The sequence below is a fragment of the Rhinolophus sinicus genome, linkage group LG03 (assembly GCF_036562045.2).
Source record: "Rhinolophus sinicus isolate RSC01 linkage group LG03, ASM3656204v1, whole genome shotgun sequence".
Taxonomy (NCBI): domain Eukaryota; kingdom Metazoa; phylum Chordata; class Mammalia; order Chiroptera; family Rhinolophidae; genus Rhinolophus; species Rhinolophus sinicus.
This window is the reverse complement of record NC_133753.1, coordinates 156,516,637-156,542,520: the sequence shown is the minus strand read 5'-3', so window position 1 is coordinate 156,542,520 and position 25,884 is coordinate 156,516,637. Positions and strand designations below refer to the sequence as shown.

The following is a 25,884-nucleotide window of genomic DNA, read 5'->3' as shown; positions in this document are numbered from 1 at the left end:
ATGTTCTCCCATGTATAATGCGCACCCATGTTTTTGGCCCAAATTTTCAGGGGAAAAATAATCTTTCATTTTAATTTTTTAATTCAAATCTTTGTTTACTTTTAGGTACTTGTTTTTTTTGTATTACAAAGGAATTTTAGCATTCAGTTTTTAACATATAATACGAGAAATTTTATGTAACAAATAATGACAAAACACAAGAATACATACAAGGTATAAGAAATTTTATGTACTGGTAACAAATTTATGATATTTACACATTGTAGAAGGTCAAGAACTCTTCGTCGGTTCAAGTTCATCGTAAGTTCAACAAAACTGATGATCCTATTCCAGGGCGTTATTTTGCATATGGATATCATTATTGATTTCTAGAGTTACACTTTTAACTCATAAGCATAAATAAAAGAATTAAAAAATTTATATAGATATGGAATTAGTACTACCCATGTATAATGCGCACCCTTATTTTTGGGCAAAAAATTTGTGCACATACATGGCAAAATACGGTACTCTGTTTTGCCAAACTTAACTTGATTGAGAAAGTCATCTTTGTTTATTGGATGCCCATTGCCCATGGTCTCAATAAAAAGCCTAAATGGCTGATTTTCTTCTTAACTGGATGGGAAAAACTTACATGTCTGCACTGAGTCCTGGCATTAGCCTTCCTGAATTACCATACTGTTTCGCAGAAGTAAAAGGCCAGGGAAATGACCAGTGGTTTAAATTATTTCTAGGCCTGCATTGTAAAATGCTGCGAACACTAATACATAACAGACCTATATTCTCACAAAAGTCTCTGCTTTGTTGAAGCCTCAAAATGGTTTTCATTTAGTTTTGTGTTAAATTTAGCCATAACGTTCTGTACATTTACAGAAAAACAAGTTAATGTATATTCTATGAATTGAAATGTTTGACAGAACTGAGTTATTTTAATCTTGGGATCATTAAGATACACAAAATTTAATTTACCTCTGAAATTCCTTTGAGATGATATAACTCCCTTCCATGATATTATCAGAGTTATCTTTTTTAGAAACAAATTGAATAACTCCCTTCCTTTTTTATGATCTGTCCATGTTCCTCTATTGTCAATAGAATGGAGTATAAAGTGCTTAGGATGAGATCCAGGGTTTCATGGTCTGGGCTCTGTTACCTCTTCATGGTTGACCATTTCCCCACATGTTATTTCAACCTTTCTAACGTCCTTGTATTTTCCTGCACACATTTTGACTTTTCCATCTCTGCACAGGTGACTCATTCTCCCATTCTGCTTTACTTCCTGGAAAACTCCTATTGGTCCTTTGAAATCTCTCAGGCATCACCCTCTTTCTAAAGATTTCCCTTATATTGACATCCAATCATTGCTACCCATCCACCAGAGGTAGGAGAAATTGCCTGTGTTCACATATTCACTGGTGGCATTGATCTGAATAGATTAAAATGGTTTATTTACAGAGTTTGTCCTCCTTTAAATTGGAATTCTCTGTTACCACAAGGAGAGTGTCTTCATCTCTTTATTCTAGGTGTCTAGCATGAGGTAGCTATTCTGATGATGGTTGAAGGAATATGATCACATAAACCTAATTGATGGTGTGCTGGGAGGATGGAGTGTAACATTTAAGCATTGCACACGATATGGGTCACTTCTTATGCTCTTTCTTATATCCTTTTAGCCTACCTTTTGGCTCCAACCTTTGCAGTGACAGTTATGTGCAGTTGTGACTTTTCAGCTCCTTGCCTCAGCTGTACCACATAAATCTTGCTTTCTGATCTGGGGTTTTTCTGAGCCTGTTGTTTGCAGAGGCCAGGTCAGCCATTCTGGGCACACTGCAAGAAGAACTTAACTAAAACCCAATGCAGCAATGATGGGAGTTGGTGGATAAGTATTCTCCCCCATCCCTGCATTTCTCAGGAAGACAGGGGGGCTAATTCCACAAAGCCACTCAAAGCATCCCAGGGCATGGAGCTGCAATTGCCTTCCCAGTGACTAGATCAGTAAAGAGTCCTTGGATGGGCGTCTCCTCCTTCCCTGTTTTAATCTGCCCACTTCTGTACTCTTGTTCCTTAAAATCACTTCCCAAAATAAATGATCTTGTCTCAGACTCTGTTTCTGGAGAGAACCCAGATTAAGATAGCAGCCCTGATTTAAAACCAGCTTCACTACATTATATGTATTTTTGAGAGATGTTTGGAAATTGTTCGCAAGTCTCATAAGGTAGCCATTAAATAAAGATGGTGTGGAGAACCAGTAAATAGAGTAGCATCCACTATGTTGCATACAAGTGTGCTATAAAGTATGAAATGTTTTGGGAATTAGGCATTCTTCTTCAGTTAGGAGACAGACTCAGACAATTGCTCACTTTTGTGGCAATACTTCTCCATAATTCTACAGCTGTGTCCTAGGTGGTAACTGAATAGTGATGTTTTGATCAGTTTTACAGATGGCGAGGCCCTAGACACAGCAGACATGGCAGCTTTCTCTGAGCAAGTGGTAAGGCTCTAGAAGACACATGTCTTTCCCATAGAAGGTCAGTGTGAGGAGCTTGGGTGTGAAACCCTATGCTTCTACCAGAAGGCTGGATGGCTTGCTCTGCTCTGTGTGTTTCTTTTTAAGAACAAAATATGCATTCCAATGTCTGATTTTAAATATTGTAATACTTGGATTACAAATAGAAAAATGAAGTTTTTTGAAAATGGAAAATATTGAGCAGTAAAATTAACATCGGAAACCCTGTGCATTGCCAAATGCTTCAATCACAGAATTTTTGTATCTTTTGCAGTTAGAAGAGACAGTCAAGGTCCCTCAGAGCTAGAGACCTAGATGGTTTCTAACAGAGCCAGGACTAGAACCCAGGCCCTTGGAGGCCCCTTCTCATGGTCCTTCTGGTAGACCACAATGGCTTCTCTTGATGACCATTCTTTTAAATCAGAGGCTGGCCAATTTTTTCTGTAAAGGTTCATACAGGAAATAATTTAGGCTTTGCCAGCCAATGCTTCTGTTGCAGCCATTCAATTCTGCCATTATTGTGTCAAAGCAGCCATAGAGGATACCTAAATAGATGACTGAGGCTATGTTCCAATAAAGCTTTATTTCCTAACACAGATGCTAAGCTGATTTGGCCTGGGGGCTACAGTTTGCTGACCCCGGTTTTTTATACCATTGGAGTCATGGTGATTTCTGCTTGGTAGTCACCAAAAGGCTACTGGGTCCTAGAGAGTTAAAGCTGCCACTCGGCCTGGTGGTAGGCCGGACTGTTGCATCATGGCCCACACATGACTGGGCTTCCTTCCTGGTCTGTATATGGTCAGACTCTGAGCCAGCAGCCAGGAGAGTGAGCTTGGCACCCACAGCACTCCTGTTTCCAGAAGGAATCACAAATTCCTTCCTGTGAAGATAAAGGAACAATTGTATCATGGGAGAACTTACTGGAAAGTAATGCAGGGTCACCAGGAAGGAAAGGAATTCACTTCTCGGTCATAGTCTTCAGTCACTCAGACCTGCAAAGGTCAGCTGTCTGATTTTCGCAGGCCTCCAGGGTCCTCCACTCACTGGATAACACACGGGGTTTCCGTGATTCCTGGGGCCCACTCAGAGCTTCCTTTGGCTGCTGTAATCATGCTTTCATCCTCATGGTCAGGTACATAATTACCGCCACTATTTCACCCTCATTTGTCATCTGCTGATGCTAAACTTTGTTCCTGTTCACCATCTTTCATCTTTCATGAAACTTGTTAACTTGACTTTTGAGTCTCCCACCCCATGCCCCTATCTCTGGGACCTGGTTCCAGGACTGAAGCCCTAGAAGACAAATGTCTTACCATAAAAGGTCATTGTAAGGAGCTTGGGTTAAACCCTATGCCCATGCCAGTGGAGTCACTGATTGTTCCGGTAAATGCGTATTCGTGTTTGTGCATATATGACCATGTGTTCATGTGTATGCCTGCGTGTATGCATGTGTGTGTGTATCTGAGCTTGACATTTAAATCAGGAGGTCACCTTCCCCTTGGGCATTGCTGCTTAGGGAAGGTACTTCAGAAGCCTGGGCGCTCTTGATTTGACTCATGAGTGAATATTCTCTGGCCATTATTCTTGAGTCTTCACTCCTTTCCTCTCACTTTTCATTATGTGAATCCACATCATGGTCCGTTTCAATGTTGAAAGATTCAAGGATTTTCAAAGTCTGGATGAAAATTTTCAATGGATTTAATGATCTAATTCTCACAAATGACTGTGCATTACCTGCTACTGAGCATAAGCTCCTAATGAATGTCTAAATCCTTGGAGTTGAAGGGAAAAAAAATCATATCTTATTATTATTTCACTCAAGTAGCACTCTAGCCCCTGGGGAAAGGGATGCTGGTAGTTATGTGACAGGGAGCAGAAATGAGGAAGAAGGAAGGAATATTTGATTATTTTTTTCATAAACAATTCTGTTAGCACCTGGCTATGGTTCTAGCTGCTGTGAGAAGAATTCCAATGGCTTTAATATTCCATTGTTTGTGGCTGGGAAGCATTTACTTGCTGTTCAGAGCTGGCTGTTTCTCACACTGGCAACAGAGCAGAAAATGTGGGCGAGGTAAGGGGAAAACTCGAGCCAAAATGCTTTACATCAGGTTAGTTTTCCCTTTAAAGCTCCCTTTGGAATTCTTACCTCTCCTCCTTTTGCTTCTTCTTAATAAATCTCGGGTTCATTTTCAGCTACACTTCCTTCCCCTAAAGAATGGCATATTCTTAAGTGTACGGGTTCTGCTCTGGGGCTCACATTATAGCTTTTTTGTTAGTTTTTAAAGTGGCCTTCTTTGTTTTGATGAAATCCTTATCTTTTCCAGTAACACTAATGTTGAAGAATGAGTAATGAGTACAAATGCAAAAACAGCTCACAAAAAGAAGCGAGAAAGGTGGGGGAAGACAAGTAATGGCGGAGGGATGAATTTGAAACGGCTCATTGCCACAAGGTGGTGCTGTTAAAACACCTCATTTTAAAGTCCTGAAAAAAAGGTTGCAAATAAAGAAGGGAAACACAAAAGTAAAGAGCCTTTCACACAGATAATACTTTGAATCACAAAAGTGGAGTGTGAGTGTGTGATACTTATTTGTGTGTCTTTATATTGAAGATGTAATCATTTTAAGAAAAGGAAATGTTATAGGGAGCAGTGATAGGATGTGTTGTTTTTTGAGGGAGGTGTTTTACGATTGATACTCTTATAATTCAGATATTAAAATATTTTTATTGAATATTAAATACGTTTAATCCCAATCAGATCTTTCCTGTAATCTTCGGAGTCTGATATTGTAGACACGAGAATCATGGGTTAAGTTGACCATGCCTTAATCCAGTTTCATTCTACATAGAGAGCTTGCACACTAGGGGCGTTTATTTGAAAACAAATAGTGCCCCATTAGGGGAAACATGAAGCCTGCATGTTCTCAGATGTTCTGGACTGCTTTGGGAACTTGGCGTGTGGAAAGCTGGTAAATTAATACTTGGAAAATAATTCCTCACTTTAAAACATGTTGCCTACTACGAGATGTCCTTGATGGCAGTACCATTGTTATTTAAAGTGAACGTTTTCAGTTTGTGCATTCTGTGTGTGCCTGGGGTATCCATTTACCGAAGGACAGAAATGAAAAGCTGATAGTTTGCAAATGTTGTACATTGAAGGTGGGGTGTTGATGTAGTGGTCCAGATAATCTTACACTTGAAGAAAGGGCAGGAGTGGAAAGTGATCTGATGCTGGTGAATAGAAGTGCCCAAAACTTTACATTGAAGCTCCCTTATTACATCTCCATAGCAACTCTCTGAATCAGATGACGTTAATATCTGCATTCACACGGAGAGGCTCTGGGAAGTTTAGTAACCTGTCAGCTGTCACAAAGCCACTGTGTGGCAGAATCAGGAATTGAGTCTAGAAACTATTCAAGGGAGAAAAATTCAAAGAAGTGAAAGGGAAAACGTCTAGGTTGTCTTGCAATTTGTATTGAGATGAAACTGGGTTTTTAAAAAAAAATGTAGATCTCTTTGAGAAAAAAAAACAGACCTGCTCAGTTCCAATGCCTGCTTCCTCCACAACCAGATGAGCTCTCTATATATAGCATCACGCACGCACACACACACACACACACACTTTTTTCGACTTCTCTTAACTAATTTTCATCAACTTCTATTTTAGCATAATTATAAGATCTTTTTATCATCCATAAAGCAAGAAGCCAGGGAAAATCGCCAGATTTTTTGCCATAGCTGAGGAAAGCAGCCCAAGTCAATCATGAGTACTGTAGCTGTGATAGCTCCCAGACAGTTCATGCCACAGAAGCATTGACCCAGCTGGAAATACAATTCATTGTACAGATATCAAGTGGTTTTGCTTAGGGAAGAATTATGTTAATGAGAATATGTAACTCCAAGGATGGTGATACATGCTAGATACCCAACACGCTGGCAGAATCCGAGCCTACAACAATATACAAAATAATGCTTTTTGTTTTTTTGAAGTGTCTGAAAGAACTACATCTACATTATTAGATTTTCTAATTGAATTCTATTTAGGGTAGCAGTGTTTAACCTATATTTAGCAGAGGTTCTTCTATGTCCATCTGGGAAGCTATGTGGCGGGAAAGATTGTATGTGGTCAGGTGATGGTGTGTGTGGAGGGAGCGTAATGGGGAAGGTAGGCTTTGACCATCCACCCCAGCTTATTCTGGAGCAGCAGGTATTTCTAACACATGTAGCTCTTTTGTATATGTGGACTATTAAATTTTAACATACATTGGGGATCTAAGTGATTTATTTAGGACAATTCATCAGAGTCATATTTAAAATATTCGTATTTTTTGATGATTTTAAAACGATGAGAGTAGATCCCTTGTGTCCTATGTGGATATCAGAATTGAATGTCACACAATATTTGAGAAGAAAAAATCATTGTAGATCTCAGAGAGATGTATCACAAAGGGATTGAATTCCTAATTTGATATTAAAAAATGGAATCTCATTCTATGATGACAAATCTTGAACCCGCTGGAGGCTGATTAATATAAAAGTGAGAGCAACTCAGGATCATTCTTACAGAAGCAGAAGACCTGAGGTTTATGTTGAAGTTTCTAATTTTTGTCCTGTCGTGGTTCTGAAACATTGACAGGAGTGCCATTTATTTAGTTGTCCCTTTGCTCATTTACTCAAATATATTATGAATAGGTCTCAAATGCTGACTGTAGAGACATGTGTGAGTCGGCATACTTGGATCAACTGACAGCTGCAAGACTTCTTTGCTTATGAGAAAAGTGTGTTGTTTATATTCTAGCCGACTAGTTGTATTTTCAGGACAACATCTTTGGTGTGGAAAAAGGACCACCTGCTTGTTGTTGCAATTGCACTGTTGCCACTTGCCTCTTCTGCTAGCGATTTGCTGCAGTTGAAACATAGTGTGACTTGGTCTAGTTCCCAGCTCTTGGAGACCACAGGAAACAGACAGGTACCTGCTTGATTCTCCCAGGCTGTAGACATTCCCTGGCATGTGTTATGCAGTACACACTGCACTTCCTGTCATGCCCACATCCAGCTGTCAGGCCCTCACCCGGAGGGCTTGGGGAGATACTTAGGAGAATTTTGTTGATTTGGGCTCAAGGTCAAGCAATCTGTTTTAGACTTTAGGAAACTTAGTTTAAGGAATACGAACAGGTCTCATAAAAGAAGTTTAGAGAATTGGCTGGCAGGTGGTTTATTAAGGAGACTTAAGAGTCATACTTTATCTTGGTATTTAATCAGTTAATACACTATTAAATATGATATTTTCTTTTTTATTAAGAAGAAGGTTTTCCTTGATAGTAAAGTGTTGCCAAGAATATAGCAGAGTGGTGATTTCCTGTGGAATACACTTTTCGCATTTCTCTTTTTTTGATGCCCAGTCCTCCCCCTGTATGGAGAAACAACAGAGGGAAAAGGAAAATTTAGAGAAAATAACCAAATACAGGGTCAGGAATTAAACTGAGATTTTGGGGTTCCAACTTCAGCACACTATTTTGGCATTATTCATAGCCAACCAAGAATTTATTTAATAGCTCATCAATAAGAACTTGGGACTGTGGCTCCATTTTTGAGATTCACATACAAAAAAAACCATTAGGAAAGCAAATCATACATTTATTACTAATTTATTTATGCAAAATCTCATTCCATAAAGGGAACAAAGTGGTCTGCAACAATAATACATGCAATAAGGTAGTGGTAAAATATAAAATGGAAGAGCTGAAAGATACAGATCAGGACAAAAGGCTGATACAAACTTAAGCCAAGGTCTTCCTGTAGGTTGCAGGAGGGCTCATCAGCTGTTACAATCCAGCCTACAATCCAGCCTCCTGGTTGGCAGCAAGCCAAGCTGAATCTAAGTGTAAAAGGACCCCAGACAGAAAGTAAGGAACTTGGAAGGCTTCCCTGACAAAATATCCTCTCTGAGTGCTTAGAATTCTCATCACTCATTTCACTGCACACTAGATTGTGAAAAAGTTTAATAGGGTTAATTTATCTGTATATTGAATCACCATTTGTTGTGAGAGAATGGGACAGGAAGCAGGTATGTCTTGTTGGTGAAAGGACGTTAGGTTGGGAGCTTAGCAGCTGGGACCCAGGTAGGCAATCCCATGCCTTGTAGCTGGGGAGAGAGACCGCAGTGACCGGGCAAGGAGCTCTGATGACAGACGTGGCCTACACCATAGTTTTGGTTTTCCTCACATTGCTCTTAGTGTAATAGATTACAAAATAAAAGGAAGCAAAGGATTTGTAATTTTTTATAGAGAAATATGTATGTTTCTTTCTAAGATAAGAGAGAAACCTGGCAAGGGATGTTTTCTTATAAGATCCAGAATGCTCTATTTGACATTAGCTCTAACAGGATCATTGTAACAAGGCCAAATTAGCATGATTTTATTTCACAGTGTTTTGTAAACTTTCATGGGTCATATTGTGATGCAAGGCACAGATACCTGCAAACAACTGTAGGCTTCCTCTCTGGGTCACCTTGACAGTGATTCAGCTAGTGCAGGAGCTTCCCTCTGCCAGGGGGAGATATTGTGCCCAAGCTCATCTTCAAAGGGTGGCTTTTCTCCCCAGCAGGGAAACCCTCAATCTTATATGGGCCTCAAGCTCCCTGGATGCTGTGTGGCTGGCTTTCCCGACAACTCCAGTAAACAGCTGACATCTAAACCCGGCCCACCTAACAGCAAGAGTCTGTCTATAATTCCTATCACAAAGCCACTTTCTCCTGCATGTCCTGAGCAAAGGTATAGAGAAAAGGGGCTTGGGTTCTTTTACTGGTGGATAAGCCACACAGCTTGTCTAGCAGCATGCCCTGGCCACCTCTCCATGGGGACAACATGTGACCCGGCCTCCTGTACTCTTGTTGAGCCTAACTGTGCAAGCCTCCACTGTCCTCACTAAGGTCCTTTCCTTAAACCAGGGGTGTCCAAACTGCGGTCCGCGGGTCAACTGCGGCCCAGATCCATTTTTCATTGGCCCGCAGCAAATTCCAAAAATATATTCAGTTTACTTAAATAAACCAGGTGAGGCAATACGTACTTCACCTCGAGTGAGTGACCCAGCTGTTTGTGTATTTTACCGAATATGGCCCTTGGTGAAAAATGTTGAAAAAAGTTTGGACATCCCTGCCTTAAACCATGTTCTGTCACGTTGTACTTCCCTCTGAGGTCCGTGCATGACAGATTGCACCAGCAGACCCACCTTTAGAACAACTGCAAAGGAAATAGAAGGAATAGTCTCGTATAGCCTGGTTTCAATTGTGAGGTCCCTCCAATAACGTATAGCAAAATGGCATTTTCTTTGTAATTAAAAATCCTCATGTTCAGGATTAACGCTCAATCTGGAGGTAATTGATTCCTTTTCAGGCACCATTATAGCCTCACAGGGTGGAATGCTCCCTCTAACTTAAAATCTAATTTCATTACTGTTAATTGTGTTGCTCTCTGTAGGTGAGTACTAAGCAGGCCATAAAGTGAAGTGTTTATGGTCAGATTTCCTACTGACGCCTGAGTGAAGGAGGCAGAACACTGTGGAACACAGTCACCGTCACTAATGATTATTTATCCAGCTCAGATGGGGTGCTTACTGGCTGCATGCTCAGTGATCCTAGCATTGGTAACACATTTGGGTCATAAAATAGTGAAAACACAGTTAAGCCTCGTGCAAGGGTCATCATTTGGTTAATGCGATTCTGTCCTCTGAATTGAACTTGAACCAGGATTAGTTTTTATGACAACTGAGGACATGGCTCACAAATGGGGGAAAATAGGATTGAGTGGGTTTTCACAAGTCTTTCTTTTAAGCTTTGTGCCTGAATATAGCAGAACCCTGCTGTTTTGTTGTCTTTCTTTTAACATAGTTTATTGTGTAGATTCAAAGCGTTCACAAGTCTGTAGTGTCTTCTAAAACAGAACATTTGCTTGTAATTACAGCCTCGTATCATGTGTTCAGTTCACTTATGGATATTGAGAGCTATCTACCATTTTCAATACTAACAAAGGATTTTATTAAACCTTAGACAAACATCTAAATCATTAAGTACAATAGAACACTGAGTGCTATTTAAGTTGAAGTGTTATACAGCGATAGATAATTATAATAATAGTTTGAGAATTACACATGGGAGGAAGATTTGCTCTCTTTAGTTCATTTTTAACCCCTAGCTGCACAGAATTTTATTGATCATTGACCATAATCTTTAGTTCAAAACATGTGTGGTTCAATATTTTTAATAGAATAATGAACACCCATGAACCCACTGCCCAATTCCAGAACAAGGATATCACCAAACATAACATCTACTCATACTCTTTATGGTAAATTAACCTGTATTGCCCCTTCTTGGTTGTTTCATTATCATATCGTTATTATTATCATCATTATTATTTCCTTGAGCTGAGCAACACTTGAAAATAGATTTTAAAAATATAATGGCTCTTAAATTTTACCCCCACAGGCTATGTAAACTGTATGCCATAGAAGATTAAGTTAATAGAACCAATTCTGGTTACTTCTAATTACCATGCTCCTTTGCGAGTTCTCTATTTGCGTTCTCTATTTGCGACTGAAGCTGCAACTACATACCTAATGAGAGAATGGTACTCCTCGCAGGTATCAACATCCCATGTTCCTGAGGCTTCCTGAGAGTTTAGTTGTGATCCTTGGTTGATTAATTTGTTCATTCATTTATTCAGAGAACATTTCTTGAGAGCCAGGCACTGAGCTTGGTGCACTAGGGTTTCAAACGCCAAGTGAGGGAGGCAGAGTTGCAGAGAGATCATTGTCATGAGAAGCGATGAGTGTGAGAAAAGCTCTGTGCAAAGGAGGTTGTTTGGGCAGGAGAAGGTGAGGGCAGTTCTGTCTGTCCTGGAAGAGCTAGGACAGACCACAGTGGGGAGGTGATGTTTGACTTGGGGATTTTCCTGATGAAGAAGAGGTGTAGGTTTAAGGCAATACTAAATAAAGTTAATCTAACGGAGAGCAGGGAGGGAGATTTGGGGCTACAACTTAGCTGCTTCTCCCTCCTCTGAAAGCTCACTGGCTTTGTCAAGTTGTTCATACCGGCCGCTAGCCAGGGAATGAAAATAAAATACAAAACTATACTGAGATTCTCCCACCCCCACACCCTTAGCTGGGGTTTATTCTGTGCAAATCCTGTTGGAGCTAGATTTTGTGAAGGAACAGAAGGATACTTATACTGTCTCAGAATGTGCGATGGACAGATACCATGAGCAGAGAAGCACATAATTGTGAGAAGCCATTGTGGTTCCAATATTGCGACTAACCCTAAAGATAAAAAATGTGAAAGATAAAAAAGTGTGTTGTAACATCAGTAATATTACAGCTCTATCCCAGAAGTCATTGTCCTTCTGTCTGTTATATAGGCACTCAATTCTCTGTCCTCCCTACAATGCAAATACAAAGTACATTTGGAAAATCCCAGAACCAAACAGAATACATTACCCTCTGAGGTTTCGCCTTCATTTGTTTGCTGGAGATAATGGGGAGAAAGAGTTGTAAACAAAGATTAGGAAAGCATCATTTGAATTGACTCTGGGTGGCATACACACAATGTGATATATAGATGATGTAATACAGAATCATACACCTGAATCCTATGTAACTTTACTAACAATTTTCACCCCAATAAACTTTAATTTAAAAAAAAAAAGCATCATTTGGGGATACAGTCTATATAACGATGCTGTAGCAATGATTCTTTGTATCTTACAGTAATGGATTCAAATGCTTATAATAATATGATTCTGCAGCCAGAGCAGACAGCAGATTTCTGTGGACCTGAGTCTCTCAATTAGATTTCCGTGGTTTAGCCACAGGAAACTATCAGAGGTTAAAGACAATTTTTCTCAATGATGTGTTCTGAAGAAAAATGACCACTATGTAGTTTTCCTTACTGCCTTTCCATCTTGTAACATTTTATTTTCTCTACTTTCTTCTGCCATTGTCATTACGGCTCTTTATCATTACAGTTGTGATGAATGAGTTGACACTGTCTTTGTGCCCACTTTCTAGACTTATTCTCTAGTTAAGAGAGTCTGTCCTGAGTGCTAGAAGATCCACCTGGAAGCTCATCTGGAGTTTCCATGAACAGCCCCCTTAGGTGGGCACCCAGGTTAGGTTCACAGCTACCATTTCTCCTCCCTCTCACAAACCTTAGTTCTAACCCTCACCCCCTCCATCAAGTGGTAAGGAAGGCCATTCAGAAGTTTCATTTATTAATACATTTCCTCTCAGCATATGGGCTGCTCTCAGGGGCTGTCCTGAAAGTTATTTCAGATTTCAAAGGGATAACCTGAGACTCAGGGGCAGAGGTAAGACACGGCCAGGCAGCGACGGAGAAGAGCAGGGCACAGTTACGAGGACACTCTGCAGGGTTTACAGTGTTGTTTTCCCTGCCGAGGCTTTGTACTCTGCGGGAGCCTTAGAATGGCTCAGTCTCATTTCACTTCTTTGGACGCTGTGGGAGCCCTCTGAAGGTGGAGACTTAGATATTCTGTATTTGATGAGCAACAGAAACTCATCTTTAGGATCTGACCCCTGAGAATGGGTCACAATCTGTAATGACACCTGAAGAAAGTGGTAGGTGGGCCTAGAAACCCAGGAACCAGGGTTCAATTTCTGTATCCTCTTTTGAGTTTTAAGGCACGTTAGATTGGATTTTTTTACCCATTTCACTTATGTCAGTTTTCTTCAGTGATATAAGTGGGTGAATAACTCATGTTTATCTCTTCCAGCCTGTGGGACAAGGTGGGGCAAGGTGAATAGAGTCCCTATCCATCACCCCACTAAGGGCAGGCAGGGGGATTCATCGCTTCCCTTCCCACTGAGGACACAAGTTCACAGAGCAAAAACATTTAAAATTTTCCCTTAAGCTATAACTGAGTAACATAAAAGCTTTAATAAGCTTTACTGAGTTCTTACAAATTCTAAGTCATTGGCTCCTCATTACAACCCTAAAATGTACTGTGTTTCCCAGAAAATAAGACCGGGTCTTATATTAATTTTTGCTCCAAAAGATGCATTAGGGCTTATGTTCAGGGGATGTCAGCCTGAAAAATCATGCTAGGGCTTATTTTCTGGTTAGGTCTTATTTTCGGGGAAATACAGTAGGTGCTACTATTATCATTCCATTTCATAGACAAGAAGGCTGAGGCCCAGAAGGGTAAAGTAACTTTCCTGAAGTCATCCAGTTAGTAAGATGTGGAACAGGAATTCAAACCCCACCGTAATCTCTGGAATGTGCACGCTCAGTCCCCACGCTTGGCTGAGACTGCCGTCTGTGCTGGCTGGATCTTCTCTAATACCTCTTGGGAAAACATATGCTGCATGTTAAAACTAAAAACAAACAAACAAAAAAACAGGCTCATATAACATCTGCGTAATAGGAGATAACCTGTACTTTTGTGCCCACAATTTTCCAGGTAGTATTTCAAGTACAGTGAGCCTTCTCCTAAGTAAGGCGGGTCATGATTTGGAGATTGTTGGTCTTTTCAGTGACCTGCCTACCCTTCCTAAGATTTAGGAAATTTGTATCCATGGCCTTAAACTACAAAAATGTAGATAAAAGAGAAACAAATTGAACCGGCTTCTCAATTGTAAAAGCTGAAGAAAAGTGTACAAAAATCAATTGTGGTGTTTTGATAGTCAAGGTCAAAGAATGTGTTTCCTTTTCCAGAATGAACCACTTCTACTCTGTCAGACTTTATAACCTTATATAATTTATGTACTCCCCTGATGTTGGAGGCTCAGGGAAACTCAGGAGAATTGCTCTAGGTAACCATCATTAATTTCTATGAATTTTGGATCCTCTTCTGGGGATTATGTTTAATGCCCTGTTTTATAATTCCAATGTTCTATGTGACGTTTGAGCAGTGAGTATTTTCCCCTGATGTGGCATTGAGATTAGACACCCAAATTGTATTGATTTGTAGCAAAATGAAATTTTTTGTTGTTGACTTGTTCAACTGTCCTTGTCTTTGACTCTTGTTTTCCAATTTAGGGTAGAAAATAATTTGCTGAAATGTCCAGTCCTTCTGAATTTCAGAAAACAAATGGCAACAAAGAGTCTTTCCAGATGATAGCACTTCCTAATTTGAAAGTCTCATTTAATTTAATATTGAATCTCTTTGGGCACTAAATTCTATAGCTCCCCAGTTGCAACACAGGTAAAGATGTTAGTTGGTGAGTGAAAATAGGTTAGGAATGAGCAAATAACTAACATATATTGAGTACCTACTGTATACCAGGAATTATGCTAGTGTTTTATACACGTTTCCTCATATAATTCTCAAACCAATCCTATGAGGCAGTTACTAATCACCCCATTTTACGATGAAAGAAAGCAATATTCCAAGACTTTAAGTGTTTTCTCCAAGGACTCAAATTAAATAAGGACAGAGACTGAGATGCAAACATAGGTGTGTCTGATTGTAAAATGTGTGCTGCTTGCACCAAACAATGCTCACCACACCTCAGAAGACCTGAGTTCATTCATTTAGTCATTCATTCCACAGATTTTTATTGAGCATCTGCTCTGTGTGATGTATTCATCTACTCCCTGGTTATTCAATAGTGTTTAAGACAGAAATTCTGACTATCCTGAGACCTTGCTTTCAACGTGGAGATAGGGGGAGATAGGTTGATGAGAAATGATACACCATGCACAAATAAATTAAAACTTTGTGATAAATGTTTTTATAAAAATAAAACAGGAGGATGTGATCAGAGAATGACAGGATCTACTTTAAATGGGATATTCAGAGAGGACCTTGTTGAGCAGGTGACACTTAACCCCAGAGAGCTTTGAATGATTAGAAGGAGCAGCCATCCAGAAAATAGCTCCCAGGGAGAGGAAGAGCTTGCAGAGGCCCTGAGCAGGAAACGCTTATGTGCAGAGCTGAAAGAAGGCAAGGCTGGTGGAGTCCACTGAGAAGAGAGAGCAGGTAGGAGACATGGTTGGAAAGGTTCCCGGGAGCCAGATCATGTAGAGCTGTATGGACCAGAGTAGGACATTTGGGTTTAAGACGACCCTGGATGGTTTTAATCAGGGGAGTGAGTATTATAATTTATTAATTTTTGAAATGCAAACAATGGATTAAAGGAAGAAGTGTGAAGTCAGGAGGACCAGTTAAAAAGCTGTAACAATAATAGCCCAGGCAAAAGTTGCTGGTACCTCGACCAGGGTGGTGGACATGGGAAGATGTGAACTATTTAGGGATGCATCCTGGAGACAGTCAGGGCCAGCTGGTGCCTCTATATACTAAGTTGTGTCACAAGTGAAATGGGTGGCTTTTGAATGACAATTAATATCTTTGGACATCAAATTTACCCTTCTAAGAATGAGGACAACTTTGATTCCAGTTGTGTAAATCTAAGCTTCACAATAGCCAGTTGTAAAATGTAACACAGAGAAGATTATTTTATTTATATAATAGCAGATATTATAAGATATATGAAGACAGTATGTGCTTATTGAGAAAAAGCAGAGAAAACTTGAATAAGTAGGCTTGTTCCTAAAAGGAACAATTAACTCCAATTGTAAGGCTATCAATTCATTCCAAATTATTCTAATTGTGTAACACAGTTCTAACAATAATACCATTTTTTTGGGGGGGAGGGAGACGGACAGAATAATTCTTAAATGCGTTTGAATGAATAAGCGGTTGGTGATAATGAAGGGAAAATTGCCCTCTAAGACATTAATATGGCTTTTAAAGCTGTAATAACTAAGAGATAATAGTGGTGTAGGAATCAGGAGAATAGTATATGAAATAGAGCAATAATTTTAGAAGTGAACATAAGTATATATAAAATTTTAGTAGAAAATAAATATATAATTACAAATGACATGAATTTATAGATTATTTAGTAAATAGTGTTGGGACATTTGATTTAATAAATTGTAAGAAACAAAGTACATCTTACACCAAAAACTGCTAGATTAATTAAATATTAAATGTAAAAATTGCTTTGAGGTGCAAGAAGAAAATTTAAGTATTTTTATAAACTTCAAGTAGGGAGAGATTCTTTTTTTGATGATAATGTCAATGACAGAAATCAAAAAAGAAAAGAATGTTTTAAATTCTCTGCAATTAAAAAATCTAAAACTTAAAAACAAATGAAAAAATTGGGAGACATATATTCAACACATTTTGGCATGTGGTTACTATATAATGAGCCCTGAAAGAAAAATGAGCCATGACATGAGCAGAGTTCACAAAAGACCTAATACAAGTACCAAAAAACATGAAAAATGTTCTACTCCCAGTGCTAATTAGGGAAGAGCAAGTAAAACATTCATGAGGTCTTATTATTTCCCCTTTTCAATTGGCAAAGATGATAAAACGCTAATACCCAATGTAGGTAATGCTGTGGGACAAAGGATGCTTTTTAATACATTGCTGATGGGAATGACAATTCACACTCCCCAAGGTAATTTGGCAATATGTGAAAAACTTATATTTTGTTTCAAGGAATTTATCTTACATGTGTATATGAAGTCAGCTATTAGGACATTTATCACAGCACTCTGTAAAATGTCCAAAGAGAGGACTGCGCGTACATTATGGTGCAGGGATAACAATGGAAAACAGTCATTAAATATGATGTGGTAGAAGTGTATTTTTTTGGTATAAAAGACTGCCAAAATGTATTTCAAATGAAAATACGAAGCTTATATAACGGTATGTTAGGCATTATTTCCAACGCTGTTTTGTGTGTGTGAAATTGTGGGTGTATGCACAATGTATGCTTATTGAAGTTTTCTTACATTGTATCTGAGAGAGTGTGGTTATAATTGGTTTTGCTCTCCTTAATATATGTCTAATAAAAAACCGCCTTTATCATAAACATACTTTAGAGCACTGTACCTAAGATCATAGGCGCTGGGCTCGGATGGGCCTGTGTGCCTCTACCAAATGTTTGATACTGGTTAGCCAACTATAAAATGTCCACCTATAAAATGTCCATCATAAAAACAGCTACTGAATAGATGGTCGTGGTAAAGTATGCGTAGAAAATGTATAGCATATTTTTGTCACAGGTATTTCTGTTATCTTTTTACTGTTGATATTTATCAATAACAAAAAATGCTCAGAAATAAATAAAACAGAATAGATTAACTATAATTCTATGAGGATTGGATAAGCAGCAGCTCCTCTTAGAGGGTCAAAACCAATAGTTTTCTTTCTTTTTTTCCCAAACAATAATTATTTAACATAATTTACATAACTTCCTATTTTATTTATTTATTTATCTATTTATCTATTTATTTATTTCCAGTTTCAGGTGTACAAAACAGCATAATGATTAGACATTTACACCCTTCACAAAGTGATAACCCCAACAAGTCTATTACCCCTCTGACGTTGCACATAAGTATTACAATAGCATTGATTGTATTTTCTATGCTGTACATCACATCCTGTGACTATACATACATACATACATACATATATGTATGTTAATGGTAGTTGACATTCAATACTATATTAGTCTCAGCTGTCAACACAGTGGCCAGGCATTCGTACAATTATGACCTGATTCCCCCCTGTCAAGTCCAGCACCCATCTGACACCATACAGTTTTACAAAGTTTTTGACTATATTCCCCATACTGCACTAGATTTTATTTCGTATTTCTCACCTGCCCCAGAGTTATCTCTGGATTGCACAATGCAGGTTGCCACCAGCCAGGGCAAGGTAGTTATCACTCCTTGCTGGGATTATAAAACTACCTTGATGTTACTATTTCTGGATGTGATCCCCGAGGGTCCCACATCCTGTACAGTTTCAGTTGGTCAGCTGCGAAACTACTTGATTTGGAAGAAGAAAAATAGGCTTAGAATAGTACCGGAAAAACCCCTAAGTAGTACTAATGTTTCCCCGACTGATGAATAAGTAAGATAGGGCACATTAAAACAATAGTCAGGGCCTCTGAAAGTTTGGTTTGGTGCAAAGGGTTTGTGGTACAAACACCAGTGCAAGTTATTTCTTCTGAAATATGCCCAGAAAGGGACAGAGGACCAGTCTGTGGGTTATTTATCACTGAAGATCTCTTTGTTTAGACCTGTGGTCGTACCATGCATGTTTCAAGAAATAATATTTTCCAAAATGGTGCCTCTTAGGCTTTTGTTCAGGTATGCATATGGTTATCTGGGGCTTAAGGTGAAGCGGGAGAATTAATTATGCCTTAGATGAGTGCCTAATTATTGTCAAACTCTTGATTCCTCACTCCTTTTCTCCTCTTGATCAATTACCTCTTCCTCTTCCTTATTTGTGAAATGCACTCATCAACTGCTATCAATTTTTCATTCAGGAATGGGTAGATTTTACGGCTGTAAGGAGTGCTTTATCCACACTTGTTTCATATTTTTTATATATTTAAACACACTGACCCGTCTGAAGCCTGCAGGGAGTAGAGTGGTAATGAGTTACAGCACCTCTTTGCCTAGTCTTTCATGCTGTAAGTTAAGAAAATGGATAAATCTCTGGAGCTGGCCAGTGGAATTGTTTTCCACCAGGCATTCATTTGAGTCACAAAAGAAGAGCTGGATCCAATAAGATATATGCAGGCTGACAAGTGGCTTATTTAACTTAATATGGAAAAATATAAAATAATGGGAACTAGGTCAAAAATGGCAAAAAGGATTAGGGCTTAAATAGAGACAGGCTTCCAGACAATGAAGGGAAGAGGATTTGGCAGTAATAGTGTCTCTAAAGTCCGACCCATCAGCTTCACGTCTGGCAGTAATTAGGAGGCCAAAGGAATAGTGCAATGAATCAACTGAGGACAAGAATGGAAAAGAGAAAGGGTTGATAGACTCTGTGGAGCTGGATGGCCTTACGGAGGAAGGGAAAGGCTTGTAGGAGGCAGTTCCCCAAGTCAGAAGGAGACAGCAGGGAGCCTCATCTCTGGCCTCTTTTTGGGTGGCCGGGTGATTGACACACAGGAGAATAGAGGAGGCAGAGTAGTAGATGGAGGGCCTGGTGAGAGCAGAATGAGGTTTCTTATCAGAGTGACCTGTTGGGAATTCAGGTACCACCACACCCGACTTCCTCAGTTCCCCAGTTTGCTCCCTGTGGGTCTTGTGGCCCACATGCCATTGCTAATTTCCATCCAGCTCCTTGTAACCAGACTCGAAGAAGTCAGATATTTAGTAGGGTCCCCTTAGTTATGACTCCGTCATTGTCCTTAACATCCTACCATTGAGCCTTTTTCTCCCTAGCCTCCTGCCTCCCAGGGAGGCCAAACACTCTCAGACAAGACAGCCTTTTGGATTGGATTCTCCAAGACTTGCCATTCTGTTCCGTTATTTAACCAGGATACATACCAGCTGGGCTGAGTGTGCAGCTGGATGTCTTTCAAGGCTCATCTGAACTTCAGCTGCAGCGTATTGTGTGTGTGTGTGTGTGTGTGTGTGTGTGTGTGTGTGTGTGTGTGTCTGCATTAGGGATGCCAGTTCATGCTGGGAAGCTGAGCAGGAATCCTTTTTCTTCCATTTGCTCTGCAGAACAGCATGGGCAAGGCGGTGCCCCGTCAGCACTCTCAGGCAGTTAGGATCACTACAGCAACAGGGGAAGGAAGTGCGCAAAAAGAACCACTGGCACAAATAGACATGTTGAGCTCTGGAATCTGAATTCAGATGTGGCTCTTCTTTGGCATTTGAAACAAACACTATCTCCCAGGAGGATGGGCAAAGCACAGGGCATACAGTGCACACGGTGGCTTTGTTGAGTCAGTTCTCAGCGAGGCTGGGGTGAGACTCGGAGGCCTCTTGGGTATGACAGGAAGTACCGCGGCCAAGCTTAGCAAGGCCCACACTGAGGGAGGGAAGTTAACTCTCATGAGTCACCTGAGATGCCTAGCGTGTCCTCCACCAGGAAGGACTTTGGCATTGGCCTACAGCTGTCTCGTGAGGACACTCACATTGTTCACATGGACAGTGTCTCCTAATAGGCCGGCATGACAGTTTGATGCCCAGATATAGGACAATAGACGCTGTGATTTGGAGACTTCTTCCAGATTTATCTTTCAGGACTCTGCTTAGTGACCAAGATATATCCATGCAAGCTCAGTTTTTAAATACTTTGAAAACTAAAGTTAATTCACTCAATCGGAAATAAGCATTGCCTGGGGCATGGAGAGGTATGGCCATGAACAAAACAGACATAAATTCTTGCCCTCAAAGCTCCTTTATTCTTGTGGGTAGTTAAGAAAAACAGAAAATAAGGTATTATGTATAGAGTATGCTAGATGGTGGTAAGTGTTATGTAAAAGAAAGACAAGAGGAGCATAGGGAGTGTCAGGGAGACAGCTGAATTTGTCTTGAACTATCCGGATGTCTGGTATAATTGTGGCTGTCTAGGTGATTATTTTCAGTTATAGACATTCAGTTTGTGTGAATAGTAATATTCTTAGATTTGTATAGTGTATTATAATTTTCAAAGCCCTTTCATACCTATTATTTCCACAGTCTGTGCTTCTGCCAATTTCATGTAGATAAGCAATTTGCTCCATTCAGGCACCGATTTGCACTACACTAAATTTGCATTTTACAATACATTGAGGTGACTTCCTAGAAAAATGCTCTTTTCCATCTTACAACTGTCTTAAAGGGACCTGCGTCCATTATTCCCCAGGGAGGCAAGAGTGTGACTTCTTCCCAGTGGACTCTTGAGGAACTCTGAAAGGAGGAGGAGGAGTTGAACACGTCAGCACGTTAGGATTCTGCTTCACCGTGCAGGATATTGGTAAGTGTAGTCCCATTCCTTTGCCACATATGTAGAGCATGTAAGTGACAGAGGGCCCTGCAAACCCCTGCAGTTACATATGTAGGGACACTCCCCAGTCAGTCACTGTCAGCCTGAGGCTCTGGCACCTCGTCTCCAACTTGGCTGTACATTTCTCCTTGGGTGTCCTACTTTCACATCAAAGTCATTTTGCCTAAATGAAGCACATCCTCTCTGGCTGCTCCTTCCAATCTGGCTCTTCCTCTTGAGTCTTAAATCTTGGAGGATTCCTTAGAACCCTCCCCCCCCGCCCCTTTCACTCCCCACATGTTTAGAAATCTGCCCTTTCTTTTATTCATGTTTTCCAATGGCCTCTAGGCCAGAGCAGGACCTATGAACTCTGAACAAATGTCTAAACAATTGCAATGGTCTCTTCACTGGTGACCTCAGTTTCAATTTCATATTTTATTCCTTTTCAGCCTCTCATCCTCTGTGGGCACAGACCTCATGCTCTAACCTGACCAACCTGAGAGTTCCTTGCAGGTTTCCATTCTCTGTGCTCTTATCACCCCTCCCACCAGCTTCTGATGACAAGACCCAGACCCCCTTCTCTTTGCACTTTCTAAATCTGATTCATCCACCAAGTTCTTGTTCAAATGCAGCCTCCTCAAAGATAGGCTTGCCAGATAAAACACAGGATGCCCAGTTAAATATGAATTTTAGGTAAACAAATACTTTTTTTTTTTTTTTTTTTACTGTATGTCTCGAATATTGCATGGGACATAATTATACTAAAAAATATTCATTGTTTATCTAAAATTCAAATTTAACTGGGCATCCTGTACTTTAATGTGCTAAGTCTGGCAACTGAAAGATGCCTAATCTGACCTCTCTACTTCCCAGAGCTCGGTGTGGAAGGCCTATGGCACTTATTCACAACCTTGAATCTTTTAACAAGACGGTAGTAAATTAAAAACCAGCTCTGTTTGTGTTTTTTAATTCAGTGATTACTGAATATCTACTATGTGCCAGGAAACATATAAGGCAGTGTGCAAACAAAGATAAAAATAATACGTGTTCTCTGTGGTGCTTGGGTAGAGCAGCAGGACTTAGCACGCAATTACAAAGCAGCGTTTTGGTGGCTACGGTTCATTATGTTCGCTATGGGGTGACTTCTTGGAGGAGCTGTGTCTCGAAGGACTACTAGGTATGATGGAGACAGAAAGAAGCTCTTTCTGGGTAGAGAGACAAAGATATGCAGAGGCCCAGGTGAGGGCGAGATTAGGGTGTGACCAGGAAGTGTGAAGAAGCTCATTGTTGTTTGAGGGGGAGTGTGTGGTATAAGATAACATATGGTACATCTGGAGATGTAGTTGTTAAACATTTACCAGCACACTAGGGAAGATGAGATTTAGAAGGAAGACAAAAACCAGGTCATGAAAATATTGTATGTCATGCTCAGGAGGCTGAGCTTTATCCTGAAAGCTATGGAGAGCCATTGAACCATTTAGAGAAGTGAAGTGCTCAGATTTATATTTCAGAAAGATAACTCAGAGAATGGATTCAGGGAACAAGGCCAATTTAGAGGCAGCCACGGTGATGCATGGGAGAGATGCTGAGGGGGTGGTGTCATACCGAGTCTCTGGTTCCGCTCCCTGCCCAAGAACGCAGGATATGGTGAGGCCAAACAGGAACACCAACAGAGCCATAGACAGGGGAGTCATACCGCTATATTATCGCTGGCAGCTGGTCAAGACACAGGAAATAGGATCCACATGATCCGCAATCCACCATCCACTTCTCTGCCAACCAACCCACCCCCCCAGCATAGCCATGGCAGTTACATTAGTGGCTTATGACTAACTGGTTATAGCTGATGGCCAGCTAGTCACAGCTGATGGCCATCTACTACCTGAGCCAGCACCTTTCCATGTGAGGCTGAGAGCCTGGAAACTGCTCTCTGGGAATCTGTCCCCGCACTTCACCCCTCCAGGGTCTCGCCTCACAATCTACGCGACAAGCATTTTACGCGAGGGGCCCTGTGTCATATCAGCCTATAGGCACCTACAAGCAGAAAGGTAGTCGTCATAGGAACCAACAATAGCAAATTCCTTCCAGCTGGGAGGATACATGCTAGCTTTTTGTCCTGGGAAAGGAGGGTCGCTGCCACTGGCACCTTTCCCCGTTTGTGGTACCAGACCTTTATGGCAGTGCTTGAGGTCCCTTGTGTAGTTTCAACATGTAGCAGAACAGGGGACCTCATAATAGGCGAGAGCACATAGGTTCCCTGCAAAATCGTCCTGGCATCAGGACCTCCGTATACCACAGTCACTTGCAGTGGTCACTCGGCCACCACCCCTGGCGTCTCTTGCAAATCATGGGTCAGATGAGCCCCCATGGGGTTATCAGGCCCAACCACCAACAGTGGGGGCTTTTGACCCACCAGGGCCCAGTCCATTGCTGCCGTTCCCCTGCTTTTAAGCATGTGGGTGTTGGCAGCACAATGTTTCCATTTCTGCCATATCCTGCTTTCTTGTGCGGGGAGCTGAGACCCTGCATGACAGGTGGGATGGGGGATGGACACATTCAAGAGAGGCTGAGGGCCTGACACCAACAGGACCTGTGGCCGAATTGGATATGTAAGCCGATGGAGGGGAAGAAATGAACGTTCCTGGCTTGGGCAACTTCGGGGATGGCAGAAACATTCATCAAGTGAGAGGGAACAGGAAGGTAAGCAGGTCTTAGGGGTGGGGGCTACGAGGAGATCCAGCTGAATGTGTTTTATTTCACACATGGTACTTATTATATTTGGTTGTATTTTGTTCCTCGTCTCTCCCCAGGTGAACTCTGATCCTTCTGAGGTCCTGGATCGTATCAACCCACCAGGGTGTGCCCCAGCACCTTTCACTCATTACCGCTCCTCGCAAGCTCCCCTCACTGCACACAAGTACATGAAATCCCCAGCTAAGCCGACAGCAGCTGCGACCAATATGGTCTGCACAGTTGTGAATGGCAGGAACTTTGAGCCGGGACACAATTTCACCCCAAAGATGTGTTTCTCCTTTGAAGGAAATTAAACATCCAAGGTGACCTTGCCCCATTCTGGGCGGGAGGACTGCATCCCACGGTGGCAGAAGGAGGCTGTGGGTCAGTCGGGTGATGACCAGGCCCTCAGAGACCCTGCTCTCTCTCTCTGCAGAACCCCATAAATCCTTCCACAGGGAATAATTCCCTTTGGATCGAGAAAGCCCTCTACATTCCTGAATTCAGTGAAGGCAAAATGTACAAGGATTTCTGAGAAAAGTAAATGTGGTGTGAGCGTGATCCCTGGGTGTTACTATGTACAGAGAAGGGCTTCCCTGCCCCCTCCTTTTTTTTTTTTTTTTTCTCCCTTCCCTGAATGGTGTTCTTTGCTCTCGAGTTAACTCATGCACTGGATTTGGTCCAAGTACATTTTGTTTCTTGATTTGCAGCCAGGCTTCTCTCAGTTGTGGCACATTCTCCTCTTTGCTTCTCTCTTTTCCCTGTCCCTTTCTGTCTTTTCATAATTATTTAAACTTTTCCACGTGACTGAACTGATGCAGACGAACACCCACCACTTAGGTAGAGCTTCTACCGTAGTGGGGCCAGAGAGACTCTGAATGGCTGGCCCCTCACTCAGCAACAGCCTGCAAGGCAAGGTATGTCTGAAAGCAGCTGAAGCAAAAAGCGTTTGAACTCTGCCCCCTGCCAAATGATTTCCAGATGTGTAAACTCCAGCCTCCCTCTGTTCTCTGACTGTAGCCCTGCCAACATACATCTGCAGATTTCTAGTGCACAGGAAACATGAAAGAGTATCTTTTACAACATCTGCTCTCTTTCCCCAGCTCTCCTCCTGTGTCTTCTTGGACTTTGCCCTGTATTTCATCTACCCCCTTCAACAAATTCATTAAGGAATCACTGCACAACTCCGTTTGGCCCTCAGATGCCAGCTTGTCTGTCTACCTCCAGAGCCTGTTATTGGCTTTCTGGACAGTTGACCAAAGCCCCACTAGAATCATTACAGACACATACTGGACTTCCTGTAGGAGAAAAGACCCAAGTTTTCTCCATTGGGTTGGTGCCAGTCCACAGGCTGCAAAGGGAAAACTGGGGCATAAGGAGGACAGAGCAGAGCCCTGAAGATGAAAACGCAGGTCTTCATGAAGAGGTTGCCTGCTGCACGTCCTTGGGAGAGGTGAGGCTTTCAGGGCACACCTATGTTCATGGATGTTTGGTTTCTTGGAACAATCAAGGCAGGCTTCTGTAAAATCAGAGGTATTTAGGTGCAGAATGAATTCCTTGACTCCCCACCCCCAATCCCCTGGGGTAAGTCACCCATCAAGCTGAGAGGACACAAGAAGACCTGTTTCTTAATGTAACTCAAAGGGGCAGAAAGAGTCAGAGACCCTATTGGCAAAATAGAGCAGGAAATTTTTTACTGAGGCACTCACTCTCACTAGAAAAGTGATTTTGAGTGAATAAATGCTTAACCTCCATTCTGCCCTTCATCCATATGGACTACCTAGCTCCAGCTCAGGGAACATGGAATGGAACCAAGTGACAAACCTGGAGAGGAAAAC

The 25,884-nt window shown here is 41.2% G+C and overlaps 1 long non-coding RNA gene across 4 annotated transcripts in view; it reads left to right on the top strand.

Annotated features, from left to right (window-relative positions):
• Positions 1-24,607, top strand: part of LOC141570700 (uncharacterized) — a 61,202-nt gene extending 36,595 nt beyond the window's left edge. For 3 of the 4 annotated variants that reach the window (XR_012495114.1, XR_012495113.1, XR_012495115.1), the window contains 3 exons: positions 21,170-21,304; positions 23,901-24,013; positions 24,124-24,607. This is a non-coding gene — a long non-coding RNA (uncharacterized LOC141570700). The remainder of the gene's footprint in view (positions 1-21,169; positions 21,305-23,900; positions 24,014-24,123) is intronic. The other variant, XR_012495116.1, reaches the window with a different exon arrangement.
• Positions 24,608-25,884: the final 1,277 nt, after the last annotated feature.